The 23,840-nt window shown below is 53.4% G+C and overlaps 1 protein-coding gene across 3 annotated transcripts in view; it reads right to left on the bottom strand.

Annotated features, from left to right (window-relative positions):
* Positions 1–23,840, bottom strand: part of LYST (lysosomal trafficking regulator) — a 4,348,576-nt gene that overhangs the window by 2,440,528 nt on the left and 1,884,208 nt on the right. The gene's annotated exons all lie outside the window — the stretch shown is intronic.

Consider the following 23,840-nt stretch of genomic DNA (forward strand, 5'->3'; position numbering starts at 1 on the left):
GCAAAATATATGTCTAACATCTTGCTAATTTATTTTTTACCCAATTTAAAGGCAAATTTCTTAAGGGCGGCAATGCTTCTTTGCAACAAATTAATTCTGTTTGCAACCATGGTCGCCCAGTTAAGTTTGGAATCAAAGAAGAGGCCTAAATACATGAAGAACTCTACTCGTTCCAGTGATCGCCCATCTAAATAAAATGAAATTGACTTTTTCTTTCCCATTCCTGCTATCATAATACAGGTTTTCGATCTATTAACTAGCAAACCCAGTTCAGCCATGAAAGTTGAGTAGGAGCCAATCAGGCGCTGTAAGGCCAGGGGTGTCCTGGCCATCAAAACTGCATCATCTGCATAAAAGAGAGTGGGCAGCAGTAAACCGCCTGCTAATAAAACGTCTATGCTCTGTGCGGTAAGGACTTTGTTACATTTATTAGTGTACAGGGAGAATAAAGAGGGAGCGAGGACGCACCCCTGGCGCACCCCCTTTTCGATTTGAGGTTAAACTTTGTTTTATTGACATTTGCTTCAAAAGAAGTACAAACATTTCAAGGAGGGCGAACATAAAGTTCTAGCATAGCAAATCAGTGATAAGCTCCCTCCTGTTGGCCACAATCCATGAATCACATAGCCACCTCAAAAGCCCCCCTGGTGCTGCCGCACTAACCATTGTGCAAGCAGCCAAACGGTGAGGGAGGTCGCTGTACTGCCATTCAGAAAAGTTAAAGAAACCCCCATCCCCCCTTCCCCCTCCAAACCCCAACGCCCTCTCCCACCCCAAACTGGTGTGCCTTCCTAGTGTACCGAGATGTGTTAATGGTGACAGGGAAAGTCCTGTATGAGTCTCCGTATTTTATGATGTGGGGGCCCGACTTGGAAGCCGAAGAAGGCGGAGCTATTTAGGGCATGTAATCTCATTCATTTCCGTTGATAATAAAGCAATCAGCGGCTGCCAAGCGTCAGGAAAGCTGACCATAGTGTGGAAAAGAGAGGCCTGTATGCGTTCCATACCTAGGACATACCATAGTTTATGTAGCCACCCCAATCGTGTCGGTCTCACAGGTGAACCCCAATGTGATAGGATGTTCCGTGTGGCAGCTCCCAAAGCTATCCCCATCAACCTTCCCCGCCTGGACTTGAGTGGGTATGTGATGGGGTTGGGCAGTCCCAAAATCACGTAAGCAGGGACACGAGGGAGTTCAGTGTCAAAGTGACGATCAATATCATCCAGAACCTCTTTCCAGTAGGTCTGAAGCTCTCTGCATTCCCATAAAAAATGGATCAGGGTGCCATCTTCCCTGCATCCCCGCGGACTACATGCTTGATTCCCCTTATGAAGATGGGCCCGGGTCAAATGCCAATACATAGCCACCTTAACTGCCCGCCTCCCTGCTAGCGGTGTTTCGAGCTGTGTGATTCGCACGATAATAGATGTCCGCCCACTCCTTAACATTTGTTGTCTCTCTAGTTTCGTCTCCCACATTCTCAGGCCTGCAGTTGACTCCGCGGGGGACCCCCTCCCTAAGCATATCGCATATATCAGTTATTTCCTAGTCCGTGTTTTTGAGGTATAGCCACTTCTCAAACTTAGTTTTCTGGCCACTTTTGGGCGAACGTCAGCATGGAGGAGCCAGTGTCTGAGCTGAAAATAGCGAAACCGCTCCGGTTCCGGGAGACCATAATCGCTCTTAAGGTCGTGAAAGGGGATGATACCCTCAAGGTCGAAGAAATGGCCTGCCGATCGGCACTCAGATGCCCTCCAGGCAGAAAAAGCCCTGGCGTCCACCCCTAGGGAAAACTCTTTATTATCAAAGAGTGGTGTCATGGGAGAGGTGAATGTCGTCAAGCCCCGTCTTACCGCCACACCGTCTCACGCACGCAACATAGACTGTGTGACAGGTGAAACCCTGGAGGCCGGGAGGTCTGTGAGCCCAATTTAGAAAGGGGACCTTCGAAAGATCCAATTGAGCTATTGATCTATCTGGAAAAAGACAGCTTTTCTCAGATTTGGGCGTTTCCACTCCACTAGATATCGCAATTGTGCCGCGCAGAAATATTATTTAACATTGGGAATGCCCAGTCCCATTCATTCGGCTCCAGATGTACCAGATTATTGTGCAGCCTGTGTCTCTTCCCTCCCCATATGAATTAATAGCCCTCTTTAGAGCTTGTAACCAGCGGCCAGGCCGGGTGGCCAGACGGAATAGTTTGGAAGAGGTACAGAGCTCGAGGTAGGAGCAACATCTTAACCGCTGCTACCCTGCCCAGCAGGGAGAACGAATTACATTCAATTCTTTGGTAGAGCGTTGTAAAAACATAGAGTAGTTGAGATGAACCGTGTGGGACACTTATGCCGCAAGCTCTATGCCCAAGTATGGAATGGAAGAATGGATGGGTATGCCCCCATTTCGCCTATTCCCAGATGATAGGGCTGAGCCCTTCTCCCGAAACCATAAGACTGAGGACTTCCCAATATTAATTCGTGAACCCGAAACCTGACCAAAATCCTCCAGTTCCTGCAAAAAGGCAGGGGCCGAACATGCTGGGGACTCCAGGAAGGCGATGATATAATCGGCATATAGACTAACTGTATGCCGCTCTCCCCGAAATGGGATGCCCTTTATCTCTGGATTGTCCCCAATTCTATGCGCCAGCGGTTCTATATATAAGGCAAAGAGAAAGGGGGACAACAGGCACCCCGTCTGGTTCCTCGCTGTATCTCAAAGAGTGTGGAAGTCACCCAATTTACCCTGAGCGCCGCCTTGGGGTTGGTGTAGCAGCTCGATATCCACGTTCCGAACCTGTCCCCATATCCAAAATGTCTCAAAGTTCTATCCAAAAAAACGCCAATCTACCCGATCAAACTCCTTTTCAGCGTCCACCGACAAGAGAAGAGCATCCATGTTAGTGCAATGGGCCTGATCGATAAGATGAAATATGCGTTTTGTGTTGTCACTACATTTCCGGGCCTGTATAAAGCCAGACTGATCTGGGTTAATTATGCCCGGCATGAGAGGGCCCTGGCGCGCTGTCAAAATCCCTGTGAACAGTTTTAGGTCAACATTAAGCAATGAGATGGGCCAATGGGAGCTCCACCTGGAAGCGTCCTTACCTGATTTGGTTAGTACCACTATTGAGGTCAGCAGCATCTCTGGAGGGATCGTACCTGGGCCAGTAAAGGAGTTGAAGAGTCGGGTAAGTACTGGAGCTAAGACAGCGCAAAACCTCTTAAAAACCCAGCTGAAAATCTGTGCGGTCCCGGGGCTTTTTCAGGAGTTTGAGGCGGGAATTGGCTCCTATCTCTTCCTCGATGCGTATGGGATCATCGAGCACATCGCCATTTGACTGGGGCAGTGATGTTGTGCATGCCTGATGGAGGTAGGCGTCTACCTGATGGGCAGACAATGACTCTCCCTCATAAAGAGCTGCATAAAAATCCCGAAAAGCCTGTGCTATTCCCATATCATCGGTGATCTGGCGTCCCTCCGAGTCGGTAATCTCCTTAACCTTGTCCAGTTGCGTCTTCGCCCTCAACCTGCTAGCTAACAGCCGGCCTGTTTTTGTCCCCGCCGATATAGTAAGAGTGCTTTAGGCGAAGAGCCGCATATTCTGCTCTGTCCAGGTCGAGCCACGCCAGCAGCGCGTGCGCATTCTTCAGTTGTCGCCAAATCCGGGAGGCTCCCGTTCGGCTGTGGGCTCTCTCCAGCTCAAGCACTTGGGCCGTAAGTTCTTCCCTTGCAGCTTGCCTCTCTTTATTTTCTGCCGCTGACAAAGCAACAGCTCCCCCCTCACTACTGCTTTAAGCGCCCCCCAGAGTGTAGCTACAGAGGTGTCTGGAGTATCATTAATCTCTAAGTAATCCTTGATACATTTAAGGATTTGCTCCTGGACCGCCTGCTTGTGAAGCATGGCCTCCCGCAGTCTCCAGGTCCCGGCAAGCTGAGTCATGCGAGGGACCCCTAATTTGACCAGTACAGCATCATGGTCTGACAAGGCCGCATCCGTAATCCAAATGTCCTTAACCGTAGCTTGGACCTCCGAGGAACCCAAAAAGTGGTCCAATCTCGCGTAGGTACAATGTATGTGCGAGTAGTAAGAACATTTTGAGGCCCGAGGGTGAGACGCTCGCCATAGGTCAATCAAGCCCCTATCTGCTAACCACTTCTTACCTTACCCAGACACCTCTCCGCCCTGGGTTTATAGACTAGCAGATCTGTCCGCTGTTGTGTCCATGAATAGGTTCAGGTCGCCTCCCACCAGAATGAATCGGTCTTAGGGTTCTAGGACTCTTGAAAGGGGCGTTCTAAGGAACACCTCTGGAGCGTATAGCGCTCCGATCGTTAAAGCGAGGCCCTTAATCCAAAAACTGTGCACCAGTAGCCGTCCCTTAATTTCCGCTACTTCATCTCCCACCGACCCTCAAAACTTCCTCGCTACCAAAATTGCCATCCCCGTCCTCTTATCAGTCGTTGAGTAGAGATATTGATAGGGGAATGCCTTGGACTTTTACCTATGCCAATCACGCGCTAGAAAGTGCGTTTCCTGCAGCAGGCATATGTCTGCTCCCGTGTTCTCTAAATAGGATAGAATGGCTTGCCTCTTGTTGGGGCTATTCAGACCCTTGAAGTTAAGTGTGAGGATAGTTAGTTCAATGTCTTGCATGTTTGGGCAAGTAAACAGAGCACACCCAAGCTTGTGTTGGTAGCCGGTGAGATAAACCTCAGGCCCCACCCGCACAATAGGGACTCCTGAAGCCACGGTTGAGGAAACTCAAGCTCCCCTCCTGAGCACACTAGTTCCCCCCCCCTCCCTAACCCCAACTCCCAAAATAATCCCCCCATCACAGTCCCGCACACACCACATCCAGTAGTGTGTTCGTAGTAGAGTAAGACAGTCCGTGGCATCCGTGGCACGGGCGATGTAGCCAAACCCCCCCCCCCATCATTACAAGAACACAAGCAGGACCCCAAGCGCCCTCATGAGTCTTCCTGTTGGGAGGTGTCTGTTGTGACTGCTTCGATTGCCACACGTCGTTCCTGTGCTAACACCTCCGGATCGGGCCCTCGGGCAGCCCCGCCAGAGCGTCTCCTCCCGACTGTCTGCCAGCGCGCCGGGGACTGACAACGATCCGGTGTTCTCTCCATCGCAGGGTTCTGGTGAGGCAGACCCAACAGCATGCATGCCTCGGAAAGGGGCGAAATCTGATGAATCGACCTTGCCATTTGAAGATGATACGAAAGGGGTGCCCCCAGGAGTACGCCACCCCTTTGTCCCGGAGGTGCGCTGTGACATCTTTGAATTCTCTCCATTTTTGTAGGGTGCTGACCGCCAGATCTTGATACAGGGTAACAGTCAGACCCTGGTACTGGACCGGGTGCTTAGACCTAGCTTCCCTGATTATGCGTTCTTCTAAAGGATAGTCCGGAAGGAATGCCAGTATGTCTTGTGGCGGAGCATTGGCTCGCCATCGTAGGGCCACCCTATGGGCTCTGTCTATGCGGATCTCCGTCTCTGTGGGGTGCTGCCAGTATGTTGCAAAATAGTCCCTGCAGGAAAGCGGTGATATCAGACCCCTCTGCGTTTGATGGTACCCCCCGGACCAGAATGTTATTCCGCCAGGAGCGGTTCTCAAGGTCCTCAGCATGAGCCTGCAAGTCAAGCTGTTGATCCTTCAAACGGATCACCTCCTGCTGTAGTTGCATGACTTCATCATCATTGGCCCTTTCCTGGTCCTCGATTGCCGCCACCCTGTCTCCGAAAGTGTCCACCTCTCTCCGCATTTCACGCACTTTTCCTGCTACTTCGCTTTTCAGGGTGTGGAAATCTTCGCGAAGATTATTGAATAATGACTCCAGGAAGGATTTGGTGATGGGAGTATCTTCCTCTTCATGGCCTGCAGCAGCCTGGGGGCTCATGGTAAGCATTTCCTTCAATGAAGGTTCCTTTCTCCCCCTTTGGTTGGACATGGCGTCACCCTGGCTGAGAGATCACAGGGTGCTGGGTGATCCGTAGCTCTGTGCAAGCAAGGTACAAGGTTATATTGCGAACTGTGCAGGAACGCGCCCCAGGAAGGCCCAAAAGCCGGCCGGTAGTGCGCTGCAAGCCAACCACGTGACACCACTAGGGGAATATGCCAAGGCACTTCACTCCACGGTCTATGCCCTTTGATACAGGTCTAGGAGATGTGCGTTGTCTCCAGTACGAAGCAGTCTACCTACATGGGGGCCTGGGGCCCCTCCGGGCCTGCATACACCTCCTCCCGAGAGAATGTCAAGGGAAGACCAAGGAGCGGTGGGCCTCGCCTCTCCACCAGAGCGCCAGCTGATTTGCTCTGGCCGATGCTCCGCGTCGTGCCTCCTTCCTTCAACTCGCCTACACCCTTCCGCTGCCTCGCAGGTTCTTGCAGGCTCGTGATGCGAGGACGCTCCACAGGCCCAGCCTGCCTGCACCAGCTACAGTCAAGGCCCCCGAGGAGTCCAAGAAGCTGTGCGCTGAGTTCCCTGCTTGGCATCAGCCGCCTCTTATCGCCTGCATGCTGATCCAGCAGCCCACCGCCGATCCTTGGCGCGCTCCCCACGCTCCGCGCGGGAGGAAATTCCAGGCAAGCTGCTGCACCAAGACTCCACTCGATGTACCTCTGAGGGTGCCCCTGGCGCTCACTACCCACCAGGGCCGCCGGTCAGGCCTAGATATTGTGGCCGCTCGCTGTCCACCGGGCAACCCTCCGGCCTCAGCTCCACGTTGCGGGCCCCGTCCACCTCCAGCTATTCCAAATGCCCCTCCGGGGGCCCGCCCAAGGTCCGCCTAGGCTGCGTCACTCATCAGCGCTATCAGGGCACTCTCAATGCGATCCGGCAAATCGCTGGCCGAACTCCGGCACGGAGAGTCCATGCACGAGCTCTGGTGCTGCTCAGAGTCCGGCCGCCATCTGAGAGTCCGGCCGCCATCTGAGAGTCCGGCCCCCATCTGAGAGTCCGGCCCCCATCTGAGAGTCCGGCCCCCATCTGAGAGCCCAGCCAGCTCCACCGTCTGCCACCAGCAAGGGTCGAAATGCGGCCCCCCACCGCTAAAGCGGCTCTGCCGTGCTGCTCCACTCTTCAGAATCGTCAGGGGCACACTCAGCACTCACCGATAAGAGGATGGCTGAGCTCCAGCGCGGCGGGTCTTCAGACCAGGCTCCGACAGCATTTAGGGTCCGGCCGCCATCTTGGGCTCCAGCAGGCTCCGCTGTCTATCCCCGGTAAGAATCAGAGCACAGCCCCCAGCCGCTATCTCAGCTCATCAAAGTGTCCTGGCGGCTGGGGAGCAGCTCTGCTACCGCTTGTCCGCTTCTGGGGGAATGAGCTATTATTTCAGGGCCGAATCAGGAATTGGCGGACGGGGAGACGAGGAAACACACGCCTTACCCACTCGCCATCTTGGCCATGCCTCCACCTTTTCGATTTTAAAGGTTTCTGTACATTCCTGTTGTTTGCCATACCCAACTACAGCCCAGACCTCTCTATAGAGCTCCCTAATAAAAAGAATAATGTAATTGTCCACGCCCATCGACTCCAAAAGATCCCACAGTTTCGTGTGATCTACACAGTCGAAGGACGCAGACGAATCCACTATACCTATATAAAACTGTCCCTTTTTTGCGGAAACATACTTTGCTGCAAGTAAGGCCAGATTAAGTCCTTGGTCTATCGTTCCCCTCCCTTTTTTAAACCCATATTGAGTCTCTGCTAAAAAATTATTGACCGCTGCCCACTCCTCCAGTCCATCTTTTTCTAGAGCCGATGTAGCATTGGCCTGGAAAGTATCTAGAGAAGTTAGTTAACTCCTTTGTTACTCGCGTTTTTTTCTTCCCCATGGTGGTCCTAGTGCTGGGGGTGTCGACGTTAGAGGGGAGGCCCAGCCCAGCCTCTTACAGGCTCTGACGGGCGCAGACGTGCCCGCCCTTGGCCCAGGCACGCCCGCCTTGCGCTGTGGGACCCGAGAAGGAGCTTCATGCGCCTCCGGGCGCGAGTTAATGATGGCGGCAATGACCGCAAAAGCAGATGGTTCTTGGGGCTTGTGGTCAAACTGCCCCCTCCTTCCTGATACACCAAAATGGGCTCCTCAAGTTACCTTCACAGAAGAAGCAGTCATTCAGCCGTTCCAGACACTTTATCCATGTTGCACTGGAATCCTATGGAGTGGTCCTGATGCAAGGGATGAAGGACGCTGAAGATGTGACTTGGTCGACTAGGGCCTTCCCACAGGGATTCCTCGATCCACAAAGGATGTGGCCTAATGGCTAGGGTGGTCAATGTCAAAGCAGGTTCGAGTCTCTGCAGGGATGCTCAACATCCTCTGTTTCTGAGCAAATCGCTTTTATTTCCTGTGCCTAACACAATGAATGTGTCCGTCTGCATCGCAACTGGTGCTCAAGTAAAGCAATCAGATACCTTTGGGTCAAGTTTGCGCTATATAACCAGCCCCCCCCTCCCCCCCCCCCCCTCCACGGCCCAAAAAAATTAAAAGGATGGGGAAGGGGTCCCGGCTGCAGGGTCCAAGTCCCACCAAGTTGTCTCCGGTCTGGCAAAAGTCCACTTGCCACTGGACTACCAGTCGCCGTTGTCGTGGTCACAGGCCAATCCTTCTTGGGTTGATAGTTTGCCTTCTGAGTGTCGCACTCCTGGGCTCAGAAAACTCAGGTGCAACTCTGTGCGTTAGATCTTGGTCCTCGGTGCTGCATGGGGGTTTGAAGACTTTGGGCTACCAACTTGCCCCAGCAGGCTTTTTCAACTGTTGTATCCATGTGCTGCGATCAGGCAGCCAGTCAGCTGGCCCTTGGAGTCCTCTTGGCTTGACTGGGCTCTGGAGACAGCTTGTACTTGAGCAGGACATGGCAGGTACAGTCCCTCTCTTCGATAGCCACCAGGTGCAGCAGGTGCAGTCCTCATCGGTGCAGCAAGGTGGTTTCTTAGTGCAGCAGGGTAGTCCTCCTTCCAAGTCAGTCGAGATCTGAGGTCTGGGTGCCAGGGGAACCCCCTTTATCCTCTGAACGTGCACTCAGGGCAGGATGCAGTTAGTAGCCAATGGGCTACCAGGTTCCCTCCCACCGGATGACCACTTCCTGTGGAGGGTGACATCTTGCTATACCAGGATGCATCAGTCTGCCCCCTCCAAGATGGCAAGACATCTCTCCAGGTGACAGACCTCACTAGCCCAACCCAGTGGGTGTGGCTACCTCAAAGCTGCACGCCCTTCTGGAAATTAGATTGCAAACTGATTTTTCCTCTCTGCCTTCCATGCCAGCCTGTCTAGCTTAACAATGGGGTGGCTGTGAGAAGTTGGCCTGATATATGATGTTTCCAATTCTGGAACCACCTTGTATCAGTCCAAACAACCCTTATGGTGTCTGGTTGTAAGTCAACCTTATTAGACAAGCTATCCTAGGGGTAGCATGGACTAAGCAGCCTTAAAGGCTTAACTCAAGAGGTCGTGTTAAGCGAGCTGTTTTACCAATCACAATCCTGTAATATCAAATGAAAGGACACCACACAAGTATATATTATAAAAATATATGTAGTTATTACTCAAAATAATCCCCAGTACTCTTTATGAGTAAAGGGGCACAAGCGTTTAAACAAAAGCACAGTATAACATATGAAAGTTGCACAATTATGGATGAGGGCGGGTGGCCACTCAAACCATATATTAAGAAAGTGGTATAAGAGATACCAATCGAACAGTGTTTAGGCCTAGGGCCTAGAGAATCGCTGGGACTGGTCGGGACTAGCAATGCTGAAGTCGGGAAAAGCCCGCGGGAATCGGGTGCAGCGCTTAAAGCGCAGGCATGCACCAATGCAAAGTCAATGGTGCGTAAAAGTTACAAAGTTAGAGTTTAAGGATACTTCCGCTCAACCTAGAAGGATAAAACTTTAGACACATACCCTAGAGGTGTGTACCAGTGTGGGAACACCGGCATTGCTGAGTTACCTCACCCACAGGAAGCGGGTGCACAGGGTCGAAGTAGTGTCGGGTTTCGTCATGCAGGTTGATGGTGCTTGGAGCTGAAGAGGCTGCCGGCGCTGTGAAGGAGAAGTGTCCGGTGTGATCCAAGGGTGGATCAGAGTCGTAAAGTACCTGAAAGCAGAGGGGACAGAGTCTTGGTCACTCCGCGGTGACCAGGGAGAAACCAGGACGGAACCAAGCAATGTCGGGCGCAATCAGGTGGTTGTCGAGGAGCTTCTCTCCGCTGCCACGTGGGCTCTAGGGCATCTGCGACGTCCAGGAGCGGGTCACAAGCTGTCCCACTAAGGCTTTCGCCGTCGGCGCAGTCGGCTTCATGATTGGAGCAAACAACACTTGGCAAGAGCAATCCACGGAGGACTGGAAGATTGCTTCTCACTCGGACCAGGAGGGTCTGAGCGTGTGCTCCTTTTCAGAGGAGCGGGTGCAAGTCAGGAGCAACCAGAATCACAAGTCGGATTTCGTAGTTCGTCGGCACAGGGGCCACAAGCCAACGGGCAAGTGACCGGGCCAACGCGTTGAGCCAAAAGAAGCAGAAGGGCCCCAGGCAGCACTCGTCGAGTGTAGAGGGGTGAGCTTCGGTGCAAAAGTGGCTCAGGGCTGGGGCTTCTCAAACCCCGTTGTACAGCTTTGAGGGTCACTCGTGGGCTGCACGGTCAGCATCTCGTGGTCTTTTCAAGATGGCGGGCCCCACGCTTCCGGTCGCCTCCACGGGTCTCAGCTCTGCAAGGACTGTGGATCGGGCTGTAAGAAGGCAGGCAAGCTTGATCTCGTCGATCTTTGTCGCTCGAGTTCCGGCGGGAACTGCAACAAAGCAGACGTCGAGGTGCTGGATGGTACCTCTTTGCACAGGGTGGTCACTCCTTGACCACAAGGGAGATTCTTCAGTCTTCTACGTTGAGTAGGATGTCGAAGGGTCCAGAGTTTCGTTTCTTATGTTTCATCAGGATAATCTGAGTTGCATTGGCACTGCTCCCACTCTTATTCGAATTTGGTGGGCTGGATTACCTGCTAGGTCCCTCCTATGAGTGGGACCCAGGAAGGGGGTGGTTACACCCCTTTCCCTTTGTCCAGAGTCGCGCTGGGGCTGGTGTGCTCCAGAACCGGTTTGACCGGATTATGCAAGGGGAAGCCTTGTGCTCCCCAGGCACTGTCTGGTTTCTTTCAAACCTCCCTGCTACAATCCACTATCTCCTGTCTGGGGTGGTGTGACACCTCCCTGCGACAGAAAAGCCTTTGTCCAGGCCTCCTCTGCTGAGTTTCGGTCAGCAGCAGGAGGTCAGACCCGTGTCTGTGGCAGAAGCATCCATTTTGTGGATCTGAGGCTCTTTTAAAAATCAACCGCGTTTCAGCAAAGTAGCACGTCGTCCCCCTCTAGAGGGGTGGAATGCTATCCACGTCGACAGGAAAGCATGACCATTCCCTCCAAAGTGTGGCATAATGGTCTCCTAGAAAGCACCGTTTCTCCATAATTCAATGTGGATGAATTCTCAGCAGAGGAGCAAGTGCTAGTTAAACCAACCTTCATTATGACTAATTTCCATAGCTTCCTTCCCCCGACATCTGCAAATTCTTTAAGATAAATTCAACAATAGCATATTGTTGGACTTATCAAAACCATTCTCCTAAGTCCGTGAATGGTGTTTTTCGTGAATTCCTAGTGCTAGTTATGAGTTCATAAACTATTGCAATTTTAACCTATGTGGCTGGGAATCTACAATGGGGAAAATGTAATGTCCCATTTCTCCAACATCAGGGTCTAATAAAAACATGTTTTATAAGGACCCTGCTTATAGCTACATGACCCTCCCCCCCACCACGCCCCTGAAACAGAGACACCTATGGGAGATTTTAGGGGTTCTGAATATGCACAAATAGTGTAGAACCTCACTCCACAGTCCTCCTAGCATAGAAGTCGATTTTGGGAAGCACTTTACTACAATAAAGGAAGGGAAATGTGCAATTTCTTTATCTCCCAGGGCATATACAACATCTTTTATAAGGATCCTCTTTATAAGTACCTAACTTCACACCCCTGGGACACCTAGAGAAGACCATGGGGATAACTAATATGCCAAAATATTGTAGTTTATCAATTTTTAAGAGCCCTTATGTAGGATCTGCTTACATGCTTACCCTACCTTTTGCTTGGTGTCTGTGTTTTTGACCTAGTCTGCTGGAATCTTGCTAATCAGGACCCTAGCAACTGTGCTTTCTCCCCTAAGTTGACATGGTAAGTACTTGGGTACCTCCTCAATTGGCTACCGGTGTCCCCTTGTAAGTCCCTAGTATATGGTACTGAGGTACCCAAGGAATAGGTACACTAGGGGTTTCCCCATGGGCTGTAGCATGTATTATGTCACCCATGGGAGTCTGCTTATACTGTCACTAAAGGCCTGCCATTGCAGCCTGTGTGAGTTGGTGCTTGAACCTGTCACAACAGATATACATCTCCTTACATCTGAGGTCACTGCACTTAAAAATTATAAGTCACTCCAGGGCAGGCTCTCCAGTCCTGAGGGTAGGGTGCTTGTTTACAAGTGTGAGGGTGGCCCTGCATGCTGCTCCTGATGAACAAGTTACTTACCTTCGGTAACGATATATCTGTAAGAAACATTAGTTAGTGTTAAATTCCTTACCTTAGAATATCCCCAGGCGTCAGTCTGGATCCGGAAACTTTTGCGTAGCAGTACCCCTGCGCGTCGGTAGGCGTCGTCTGCAGGCGTTCCCTGCGGCTCCGCGTCCGTCGTCGGCGTCGTGCGCCGTGATGACGTCGCTGGAGTATATAGACGCCGCCTCCGCGCGCTGACGTCAGTTCTTTGTACACAGCTTTTCCGCGCCAGAAAACGCAGAGCCATGAGAGAACCAACACTGGTGCCATTTGAAACTAGGGCCCTGAAAGGGATGTCCTTAACCCTAGGTATCAGTTCGCAGAACGGGGAGGATGGGTGGGTTCAGGAAGGAATCTAACACTAACTAATGTTTCTTACAGATATATCGTTACCGAAGGTAAGTAACTTGTTCATCTGAAAGAAACACGTTAGTGTTAGATTCCTTACCTTAGAATAGATACCCCAGCAATACCAACCCCGGTGGTGGGTCTGCGAACCAATACACTCCTACACCAGAAAGTCCTGGAGGACAGAACGGCCAAAGAAGCCATCCCTCCGGACTTGACCGTCCAGGCAGTAGTGCCTCGCAAAGGTGTGCAGCGAGGCCCACGTAGCCGCCTGGCAAATGTCCTGCAAAGGGACTCCCCGGCCCAGGGCAGTAGTAGCCGCCGTGGCCCGTGTGGAATGGGCCCTCAGCCCAACCGGAGGCTCCTTCCGAGCCAAAGAGTAGCACGCTTTGATGCACAGAACAACCCACCGAGAGATGGTCCGTTTACACACCGCCCGTCCCTTCTTCGCACCCACGTAGCCAACAAACAGTTGGTCATCCACCCGGAACTGGCGTGTGCGATCCATATAAAATGAAAGCGCACGTTTTGGGTCCAGACGATGGAGCCGCTCTTCATCCTTTGAGTGATGCGGAGGCGGAAAGAAGGAGGGGAGGGTGATGGACTGCCCGATGTGAAAAGCAGAAACTACTTTGGGCAGGAAAGAAGGTCTAGTCCTGAGAACCACCTTGTCAGGATGAAAGGACAGGAAAGGAGGTTGGACAGAAAGAGCCTGGAGCTCACTCACTCTCCTGGCAGAGGTGATGGCAACCAGGAAATCCGTCTTTAAAGTCAGGAGACGGAGAGGACAAGAATGAAGGGGCTCAAAGGGAGCACACATCAAAAAGGTCAGAACCAGGTTCAAGTCCCACTGAGGCATCACAAACGGAACAGGTGGATACATGTGTGTGATGCCCTTCAAGAATCTCGTTACAATAGGGGACTTGAACAAAGAAGGCTGATCAGGAAGCCGTAGAAAGGCTGAAAGGGCCGAAAGGTAGCCCTTGATAGTGCCCAGAGCAGAGCCCTGCTGGGCAAAAGAGAGAAGAAACAGAAGAACCTCGGAAAGAGGGGCAGAAAGAGGATCCACAGCCTTTGCTGTGCACCATGCCACAAATCTGTTCCACCGACAGGCGTATACCGACTTCGTGGAGGGACGCCTGGCTGCCAGAATTACATCACAGACTTCAGGAGGCAAGTCAAATGGCCTCAACTGCCGCCGCTCAATCTCCAAGCATGGAGGTGGAGACTGGACAGGTTCGGGTGGAGGACCGTCCCCTGTTGCTGCGACAGAAGGTCCTCCTGAAGGGGCAGGCGGATCGGGGGACCGACTGACATGCTGAGTAGCTCGGGATACCAGTACCTTCGAGCCCAGTCCGGAGCTACAAGGATAACTTGGGCCCGGTCGCGCCTGATCTTCTTCAGCACTCTGGGCAGAAGTGGTATAGGCGGAAAGGCGTATAACAGACCGCAACTCCACTCGCGCCGAAAGGCGTCGCCGTGCGAGTGCCGTCTTGGAAACTCCAACGCGCAGAACTGATGACATTGCGCGTTCTCTTCTGTGGCGAATAGATCTAACCAAGGCTCTCCCCTATTGCAGAAAGAGGCCTTGCGCCACGTCCGAGTTCAGACGCCATTCGTGATCCATCGAGCACCGACGGCTGAGTTCGTCCGCCCTGGCGTTCAGAGAACCTGCCAGGTGTTGAACCGTCAAAGTCACGCCCTGACGTTCCAGCCACTGCCAGAGGCGCAGAGCCTCCTGGCAAAGGGTCCACGACCCCACTCCGCCCTGTTTGTTGCAGTACCACATGGCGGTGGTGTTGTCGGTGAACACCTGCACTACACTCCCGTTGACAAAGGGGAGGAATGCCTTCAGTGCTAGACGAATCGCCCGTAGCTCCAACAGGTTGATATGGAGCCGGGACTCCGCCGGAGACCAGATGCCTCTGATCTCTGCCTCTCCCAAGTGGCCACCCCAGCCCTGGAGGGACGCGTCCGTCACGACAACGTGCTCCGGTTGGGGAAGGGAGAGGGATCTGCCTCTGACCCAATCGCGGTCCGTAAGCCACCACTGCAGTTGTCTCGCAGTGCCCTCCGAGATCAAGACGTGGTCGGACAAGTTGCCCTGATGCTGGGCCCACTGAAACTTCAGGTCCCACTGCAGAGCCCGCATCCGCCACCGGGCGTGATGCACCAGAAGGATGCAGGAAGCCATCAGCCCCAGCAGCCGCAGCGTCAACCTGACCGAAACCCGGGATAGCGGCTGAAAGATGGGAATCAAAGCCTGTATATCCCGGACCCGCCGTTCCGGAGGATAAACCCGAAACTGCGCCGAGTCCAGAACCGCTCCGATGAAAAGGAGCTTTTGAGAGGGACACAGGTGTGATTTCGGCACATTGATGGAGAACCCCAGGTCGTGCAAGAGGTCTGCCGTCATCTGAAGGTGGTGGACGACTGTCTGGGGCGAGCCCGCCTTCAACAACCAGTCGTCTAGGTAGGGGAAGACTGAAACCCCTAACCTGCGCAGATGGGCTGCGACCACCGCCATCACCTTCGTGAACACCCGTGGGGCGCTGGTAAGGCCGAAGGGGAGCACGATAAACTGAAAGTGCTCCTGGCCTACCGTGAACCGCAGGTAACGCCGGTGGGCCGGGGATGTGAAAATACGCATCCTGCAAGTCCAACGCTACCATCCAGTCTTGCGGGTCTAGAGCAGCCAAGACCTGAGCCAATGTCAACATCTTGAACTTCTCCTTCCGGAGGAAGCCGTTGACGTTCCGTAGATCCAAGATAGGACGTAGGCCCCCCTTGTCCTTCTTGGGTACCAGAAAGTAGTGGGAATAGCAACCACACCCTACTTCTGGCCCAGGAACGCGCTCGATGGCCCCCTTGGCCAAGAGGGCCGTAACTTCCTCCTGCAGAAGTGTCAAGTGGTCCCCCGACACACGGTGGTTCTGCGGTGGCATGGCTGGAGGAGTGGTCTCGAAGGGGAGGGAGTAGCCCCTTCGGACGAGTTGCAGCACCCACCTGTCCGACGTAATTGTGCGCCAGTGAGCGTGGTGATGGCGAACCCTGCCACCCACTGGCGTCACATGGGGCCGAAAGCACGGACTAGGAGGATTTGGAGGCAGATGCTGCGAGGGGAGGTGTGGCCGGACCCCGCCGTTGACCCCGACCGCCGCCACGGCGGTTTCCACGGCCGCCACCGCGTTGAAAGGATTGTTGCGGCGCGTGGCTGGCAGCACGTGTGGGGACGCCCCTTCCTTGGCCACGAAAGGAGCGAAACGAACCCGTTTGCTGGCGCTGGGTCGAAAGACCCAAGGACTTGGCCGTGACCCTGGAGTCCTTGAAGCGTTCCAGCGCGTGGTCCGCCTTGTCACCAAAGAGGCGACAGCCATCGAACATCAAGGCATTTTGGACATTTGCCGAAAAGTTGGCGGATCTCAGCCAGGCGTGGCGACGAATCGCCACCGTCGTTGACTTAGCTCTGCCCAGCGAGTCGGTCGTATCAAGACCACACCGTATGGAATATTTAGCTGCGTCTCGGCCCTCAGCCACAGCCTTGCCGAGCTTCGCCCGCACCTCCATGGGGCATTCTGGCAGCAGTTCCGCGACCGTGTCCCACACAGAGTGGGTGTAGCGGCCCAAGAGGCATGCGGTGTTGCAAGACCGCAGTCCCAGACTCAGGGACGAGAAGACCTTCTTACCATACTGGTCATACCTCTTAGATTCCCGGTCGGGCGGGGCCGACGGGAATGCGGTCTGGGAGGTCGAGGCCTGGATCACCAGACTCTCAGGGGTTGGATGGGTGGACAGGAACTTGGGGTCGTCCGGACAAGGACGGTGGCGCCTGGCCACGTTCCGATCAACAGGCGAACCTGAAGCGGGCCTGGACCACGTGCCCAACAGAACGTCTGACAAGGCTTCGTTAAACGGCAGCAGTGGCTCCTGTGGGCATGACTGCGGTTTGAAGACCTCAGTGAGGATGTTAGGCCTCACGGCCGCGACGGGGAGCTCAGAGGTGTAAGGCCTTGGCAGCCCTCATCAGCACCACTGAATATGCAGCTCCCTCCTCCGACGCCACGGAAGGAGGAGAGACAAAGCCAGGGTTAGGAGAGTCGTCCAGACCACTGGCGTCCCCCAAATCACCTGTCCAGTCCGGGTCATACTGGCACTCACGTGACGGAGGGTCCTCAGACCCCTCCCAACCTTCCCCGTAGTCTTCATCATCTCCATATTCGGAGTCAACGATGTAGACCGGCTCCTCGGGGTTCACAGGCCCCATCGGCGTCGAGCCCGGCGTCGAGCGACGTCGGTCCGACTCCGCGTCCGGATTCGGGGAAGGTATGGGGACGGCGCCGCCCGGAGCCGGCACAGGAGAACCGGCGCCGCGCGAGGACGGCGGGGGGGGGTAACCCCGATGGAATCGGCGCCGGGCGGCCGGCAGACCACCCGGCGTCGACCCCGAAGGCCCTTGCGGCGCCGGGGTCGGAGCTGTCGGCGGCACCGGGGCCGAAGCACCCGATGGCGTTGAGCCAGGGACACCCGACCCGCCAGGGCCCTCAGACGGTAGCACTGGGCCCGAAGGCGCCGTAGGCCCCGTCGGAGAACTGAGCGCCCTCATGGCCATGAGGAACGCCTCAATCTCCTCAGGCGTCGCACCTTGCCCAGGGACCGGAGGGTATGGGGCAGGCCGCGCCGGCGACTCTCGCGGAGCCGCGGGGTTGGGGTCACCCGAACCCCCGGCCGCATCGCGCGAGCGTCGGGGGTACGATGACGACGCCCCGACTTCTTGTGTTTCTTACCTGAAGAGCCCGACGAATGGTGACGACTTCCGGAGCGCTCGGCGCGGCTCCGCGACCGCTCCCTCGAACGCTCCCTGGACCTCCGGCCGGACCGGGACCGTTCCCGACACGGGGCCGACACCCGGAGCTCAAGCAGCTTGCGGGACCGCTCCCGTCTAGCCTTGTTAGTGAGAGCCCGGCAGTCGACGCAGGCGTCCACGTCGTGGTCGGGGCCCAGGCACCGGAGACAGAGTCGGTGATGGTCCGTGACCGACATCGTGCGGTCACAACCGTCACAATTCTTGAAACCGGGCATCCTACCAGGCACCAAAAGAGATTAGAAAGTTAACAAACTTGGTCAAAGACCGGAGTACTGCTCTTCGGATCTGCGCTTACTGGCGCAGAAAAAAGAAGAACTGACGTCAGCGCGCGGAGGCGGCGTCTATATACTCCAGCGACGTCATCACGGCGCACGACGCCGACGACGGACGCGGAGCCGCAGGGGACGCCTGCAGACGACGCCTACCGACGCGCAGGGGTACTGCTACGCAAAAGTTTCCGGATCCAGACTGACGCCTGGGGATATTCTAAGGTAAGGAATCTAACACTAACGTGTTTCTTTCAGATCTCACTGTTCTTTAAGTCTACTTTGTTGTCTGTGCCACATCGACAGACCTGTGGGCATCAAGGAAACCAGAAAAAATCTCCCTTGGAGAGAAGGAGTCACTCCCCTGCATCTGCAGGCACCGCAACAAAGCTGACTGGTCAGCTGCTCCTGTCGTCCTACAGATGTACTGAGGATCAGCAACACAGGTGGTGGGTCTGCAACTCCCTCGAGACCTCACCTGTCCTCTCTGCAATTTTGAGGCCAGTATCCTTCTGCGGAACCACTGGGACCAAACCCCTGTGCACAGCTTTGACTTGCCGTTGCCAAGGCTTTTTTGGCACTAAACTCCAGTGATCTTCAGGCTACAAGAAGCTCCAGCACCTTTTCACTCCAATTTATTGTATTTTATTTATTTATAAAGATCCAGAATCGACCCCCGAAGGGGTATCTCCGCGCTCTAGAGGGGACGCCAACAGGGGAAACCTAGCTGTTAAGGGGCAGGGGAAGATGATCCATACATTGTCTTAACTGTACCAGGAGCTTGTTCCAGTAGCAGGGTCTCAGATAGGATAGGGCCTTCCCACCTTGCCTGGCTCATTTTATTCTGGGTACTGTAAGAAAATGTTTAGATTCTGAACAGAGAGACCGACGAGGAGTATAAGGAATACATTTATCTACCAAGTAACTGGGGCCAGAGTTGGACAAGGTCTTGTGAATGGTGCAGTAAATCTTGAACCGCACACGTTTCCGTATCGGAAGCCGGTGGAGCTGACAAAGCAACGGATAAGAGGCCGTCCTGGGTGGAGCATTCAAGATCAAACGGGCTGCCGTGTTCTGGACAACCTGAAGACGGTCCAGGGCGGTCTCGTTAGCTGACAACAGGAGACTGTTGCAATAAACCAGGCGGCTTAATACAAGCGCCTGGGTGAGCGTCTTCCTGGATGAGTCAGGGAGCAAGGGAAAAATACGGCATAATAGACCCAATACATGGAAGCATGAGCCGGCTGTCTGAGCAGCATGCTCTTTTATGGTGAGGGTCTGTTCAGTGTGCATGCCTAAGTTTTTCACGCAGATTTTAGGGGCAGGAGGGGTACCTAGATCTAAAGGCCACCAGTCAGGGGACCACAATAATTGGGCTTCCCCGAAAATCATAATTTCCTTCTCTCCCACATTGCACTGTAAAAAATTACTTCTCATCCACTGAGATATATTTCTTATTCCCTGGGAGAAGGCAGCCTGCACCGAAGGGGTGAACTTAGTGAAAGGAAAGGGCAGTTGAGTATCGTCTGCATAGGAAACAGGGATAAACCCACAGTTCCTCAGCAGATTGGCCAAGGGAGCCACATAGATATTAAACAAAGTCGGGCTCAAACAAGAGCCCTGTGGGACTCCCTTGGACAATTCTGTTGTAGCTGAACGATATGGACCAAGGACCAAGATAAGCGTCCTCACTGCATTCTCTGCACAGTGGGCCTTCATCTTTGGTGAGCTGCTTGAGGTCCTCTTGTGACATTTGTACCTTCGGCCTTTGGGTCCTCTTTAGGGTCTTCTCTTACTTCAGTGGGCTCCTCTGTTTGCGTGGTGCCTGCTCTGACTCTCCTGCGGTTGGCGAGTCCCTTCAACCATGCTGATCCCAACGTTGCTATTTTTCGTCTTTCACGCCAGGTGCGGCTACCAAGGCTTGTTGGTGCTCCCGCCGGACCCAAACCACCTAGTCACCGACATCCAACATGGGAAAGTTTGTGTACGGCTTCTGGTCTTCTTCAATGGCACCTGGTCCTCACAGTTGAAGCAACATGGTCACGGTCATCACTCCTGCATTTTCCGTCATCTGTGAGCATTGCTCATTAGAGCCTCCTGGTCACCTCTGAGTGGCATAGATTCTGTTCCTTCTGCTTGCTTGTTCTTCACTTCCAGAATCCACTCTTGGATTCTACTGGGCTCCATGGAAGTCTTCACGAGAGGCATCTTCTTTGAAGTCTCCCATTGCTGTCTACAGCAGGTTCTGACGTCACTTCACCCCTATGCACCTTGGTTCCCTGGAGCAGGTGACCTAGTTCTGTGGTATTCATGAGTGGGGTGGCTCTCCAACCTTCTGTCTTTTAACAGGTTTCTTGAGGGTTCCCCAGGGAAGGGTACTTCTTTAAAACTCAATCGCGACTTCTCCATTGACTTCTGCACTCAGCCTCCGTGGGGCTCCTGGGTACTTACTTTGGGTGGTTCCTTGTGTCCCCAGCTCCTCTAGTTCTGCTGGTCCAAGTCCTGTCCTCCATTGCCGTTTGCATTCCACTTTCTTAGTATATGGTTTGGTCTCTCCCTGGAGAACACTGTATTTTGTGCTTCTAACCTCATAGCTTTTGAAGTATTCTTGTGTATTGTGTTGATATCTGTGGGTAGGATATATACCAATGTGATAGTGACTTGCTTTTGAAGTATTCTTCTGTATAGTGTTGATATCTCTGGGTAGGAGATATACCAATGTGATAGTAACACTGTGTTGTAATAAATAGACCTTTTTTTGCTAAACACTGTGTGGCTTCTTTTTATCTACCTTACACTACAGATTAAGTTGGCCCTTTTTTAACGCAAATTGATTTGGACTCACCCAAGTTGACCCACAAAAAACCCCAATTCTTTTATTCCCTGACGATACCTTCTTGGTCTGCAAAACCCCTAGTGGCCTCCAAAAGCTCTTGTCACATTTCGAAGAGTTTTGTGCCGCTAGTAGACTGGAGATCAACACAGATAAGACTAAGCGAAAGATGTTTAACCCCCACAAATCTTATAAAAGTGTTCCATCTCGGGGTGGGGGTATCAATGTTAGCAGTAATATGGCATGGAAGCTGCATCTCATCAAAGCAGCTTTAAAACTTAAGCAAATATCTGGAGTAAATCAGAAATAATACAAAGCCTCTAATTCTAAACTTATTCGGCCCGCCATCCAAATTTGTGAAGCCAGGACCTTCTGACCATCTCCTCCGATAGGAACTTATATTCTCAATTTAGAGTGGGTACCTTGCCAGTAAGAGCTTTTACTAAGAATTGGTCTGGCGAAGCAAGTGACATGTGTCCTGCTTGTCAGTTGCAGGTTCAGAGTGTTCTGCATGTCCTTTTAATTTTTCCTGATTATGCCTGCCCCTCGTACGCTCTGGCAGGCCTCCATTTGCAGAAGAAAAAGTCATTCAATAGCCCTCTGTATTTTGAGGTCTGGTTGTCCCCAGCATACAAATGTAGCACGTAACAACGCGTGCTTTTACCATGCAGTACATAACAAAGTCGTTGTTACCACGCCTGCCTTTACATCGCAAGACGTTTTAACAACTTGACTAGGTGGCGTGCTGGTCTTAGGAATAGTATAAATTACTATTTCCAGTTAGCGCAACAGCAGGGAAGATGTTGGATTTAAAATCCAACACATTCCCTGGTGTTGCACGCCACCAAGCGCAAGTCGTAGAAATGTCTTGCAATGTAAAGGCATACGTGGTAACAACGCAGTCGTAATAACTGCGTTGTTATGTACCTCGTGGTATTGTCAACGTTGTAAACGCTGTTTCTGTAGTAGGGGATCTCTGTGTATAGTCAATCTAGTGAATAGTCCCGCCCATGTGCGTGGACCCCGGCAATCAAAAATAATCTCTTAAGTTGTCTAAATAATGCAGAAACTGCAAAGACACTTAAGAGAAAATTTAAAGACAAATAATGCAGCCTATATCCACAGGCTACACTGTCCAGTACTTCAACTAGAAAATTCCACCAAAAAAACACCACACATAATACAGCCTGCCCAGTTTCTACCATAGAGAAACTTGCCTCCCCCAGTAAAAGACTCTGGAATGATAGAGAGGAAGGTAGGGACAGACAAGCCCCATAGGCTGCCATTATGTGGCTTAAATAGGATACTGTGCCTTTAAGAGAACTTTCCAGAACTTCTCCCAGTATCCCAGAATGCATAGCAGGTCCCTCTACTTTCAGTTCTTTTTTCCGGCTCCTGCTTACAGGACCCTGGCATTGAGCTCTCCCTTGTTTCAAGGGTTTATTGGATATTTTGACACTTTTGTGTTCTAAAAGTGTTTCAGTTTACTTCTTGGTGTTCTCTTTCTCCTTTTTGTGCTGTTTCAGGAGTTTTAGGGCTCTAAAATGCCTGGCCTTTTTGATAAGTGACCAGCATGTGGGAGGAAGAAGGCCAAGAGTGATCCCCATGATGTCTGCATCGTCTGCCTCCCTGAAGATCATGTCCCTGAGGATTGTGTCATCTGCCAGCAGTTTACTGCTCGGACTCTGAGGGACAGACTGAAGATCAGGCTTTCTGGCCTTGAGGAGAGGCGTCTGCAGGCTGTAGGTGGGTCTGGGCAGGCTGGGAAGGTTCCCTCTGCCTCTGCTGAGGCCTCTGGGGGGCTCCCCAGGGGCAGGAAGTCCAGCAAACGGTCCCGGTCTCCGTCGACGTCGATTGCATCGATGACGACGTCGAGAGGGATGTCGGCGATGTGCTCCCCTTCTCCCCGGGGCTCCGGGTCGAGACGGCGTGACGGTTCGACGTCGAAGATCATGGAGAAGTCACCGTCGAAGCCTCCGTCTACGTCTTCGTCGACGTCGAGGTCTTCCTATCGACGCCGAAGGCGAAGTGACAAGCATCGACGCTCGCCGTCGAGGCGACACCGTCGATCGCCGTTGAGGCGCCGCCGTCGGTCGCCGTCGAGGCACCGGTCGACGTCGAGGGGCTCCTCGACGTCGAGAGCATCAAGAAGACGGCGGCGTTCGTCGTCGAAGACGGAACGCTCGACTTCGCGGAGGCGGCGCACGACGTTGCGGAGGAAGAGGTCGACGTCGAGGGGTCGGCGTTCGACGTCGAGGACAAGAGGGTCGACGTCGCGGAGGCGGCGATCGACGCCGGAGTCAAGGAAGCGTCGTTCGACGCCAGAAGAACGACGCTCGGCGTCGAGCAGACAGCAGTCGGCGTCTAGGAGTCGTTCAGCCTCTCCAAAACGGCGCAAGAGGGATTCTAGTCCCAGAAGTCACGCTGCTTCTAGTAGAGGACGCAAGAGGAAGCGATCACCTGCTGAGGGGGCTGTCTCTCCGCACCCTTCGCCAAAGGGGTCACCGGGCTCGGTGTACTCAGAGGTGTACACGCCATCTCGGCCTCGGACTCCGACTCCTCCTCCTGTTCCTAAAGAGAATCCTCGACCCAAACCTCCACTTCCTTCAGGCGACCCACCACCACCTCCTGTCCCTCCGCATGGGCCCACCCCGCAGCCGAAGGTTCCTCCGCCGAGGTCCACTTCCCTGCCATCTTTGCCTGTTCCTCCTAAGGGGACCCCAAAACCGAAACCCCGTGAGGAGCCAAGGAAGACCCCGCCACGAAAACCGGCAGAGCGGCCACGTGCTGGCAGGTCTCGCTCTCGCTCGGGGAGAAGGGAGAGATCGCGACGCAGATCATCCACGAGGTCGAGACGCCGCCATAGGAGGCGCGAATCTCGCTCACACACGAGGTCCTCTGGCACCTGGGACTATTCTCC

Source organism: Lissotriton vulgaris, chromosome 6, assembly GCF_964263255.1.
Source record: "Lissotriton vulgaris chromosome 6, aLisVul1.2, whole genome shotgun sequence".
Classification (NCBI taxonomy): Eukaryota; Metazoa; Chordata; class Amphibia; order Caudata; family Salamandridae; genus Lissotriton; species Lissotriton vulgaris.